This window comes from Pinus tabuliformis, chromosome Q (assembly GCF_031772625.1).
Source record: "Pinus tabuliformis cultivar Carrire ecotype Pingquan chromosome Q, CPIR1, whole genome shotgun sequence".
Classification (NCBI taxonomy): Eukaryota; Viridiplantae; Streptophyta; class Pinopsida; order Pinales; family Pinaceae; genus Pinus; species Pinus tabuliformis.
The window spans coordinates 948,114,443-948,115,948 of record NC_142296.1 but is presented as its reverse complement, the minus strand read 5'-3'; positions in this window follow the sequence as shown (position 1 = coordinate 948,115,948).

Below are 1,506 nucleotides of genomic sequence, written 5' to 3'. Positions count from 1 at the left end.
CAAAGTTCTGTGAATTCAAAGCACTGGTCGAGAAGGAGTCGGGGAAGAAGGTGAAGGCTCTTAGGAGCGATAATGGTGGTGAATACATCTCGGACGAGTTCAAGGATTTCTGCAAGGCAGAAGGATTCGTAGAGAGCTCATAGCTCCCCATAACCCACAACAGAACGGGGTAGCTGAGCGGAAAGAACAGAACGATTGTGGGTGCTGCACGGGCAATGTTGCATGATCAGGGCCTACCCCTTCACTTGTGGGCGGAAGCATGCAATACAACAGTTTATGTGCAGAACCGTTGTCCTCATAGGATACTTGGCATGAGTACACCCGAGGAGGCTTATTCTGGTAAGAAGCCTGATCTTTCTCATTTGAGGATTTTTGGTGCTAACGTTTACATGCATGTGACGAAGGATGCCAGAAAGAAGTTGGAACCGACTGCAAAGGTTGGGATATTTGTGGGGTACACTGATACGCCCCACAACTATCGTGTGTATTTGCCAGATAGTGGTAAAACTGTTGTGCGACGGATATAAAATTTCAGGAGGAGAAAGCCATGAAGTGTTCGCTTGAGAGGGAGCTACACTTGCATGCAGATGAGGAGCTATTAGTTCCTAAGGATGAGCTTCAGGACGTGGATCAGCCACAGGACGAGGTTCATGGAGTGGAAGAGACCACTCATGCAGCGCCAACCATCAGAGGGCGAAAGCGCTTGACAGAAGCTGAGCGACTGGCTCAAGATGCAGAGAAATTGTAGGACCACCTACAGCCCAACGCAGGCAGAGACAGTCACCTGATCGGTACACTGGATACATGGCTCTTATGAGCAAGTGTGTTGTGACTGAGCCATCCTCTTTCGAGGAAGCTGTGGAGGATCCCGCATGGGTAGACGCCATGGTGGAAGAGTATGATTCTATTGTCAGAAACAGTGCATGGGAGATTGTTCCTAGATCGGAAGGAAATCAGTGGTGGGTTCGAGATGGATCTACAAAGTTAAGCAGGCAGCTGACGGGAGTGTGGAGAAGTACAAGGCAAGATTTGTTGCCCGAGGCTTTTCACAGATTGAGGGGATCGATTATGAGGAGACCTTTGCACCTGTCGCAAGGTATTCTTCCATACGGACGATTCTTGCTCTCTCAGCGCAGATGGGATGGCACATTCATCAGATGGATGTGAAGACTGCGTTCCTCAACGGAGTCATTGAGGAGGAGGTGTACATTGAGTAACCCGAAGGCTTTGAAGTCTTCAGCAGCGAGTCGCATGTGTGCAGGCTCAAGAGAGCGCTGTATGGGTTGAAGCAAGCACCACATGCTTGGTACACACGGATAGACAACTATTTCACAGGACTTGGATTCTCCAAGAGCGAGGCGGATCCGAACCTATACCAGATTGTGGTGGAGGGTAAGTTGCTTATCATTGTACTGTATGTTGATGATTTGATTCTAACGGGTGATGACCTGTTGATACTGTCATGCAAGAAGGATCTTGCTACAGAGTTTGAGATGAAGGATTTGG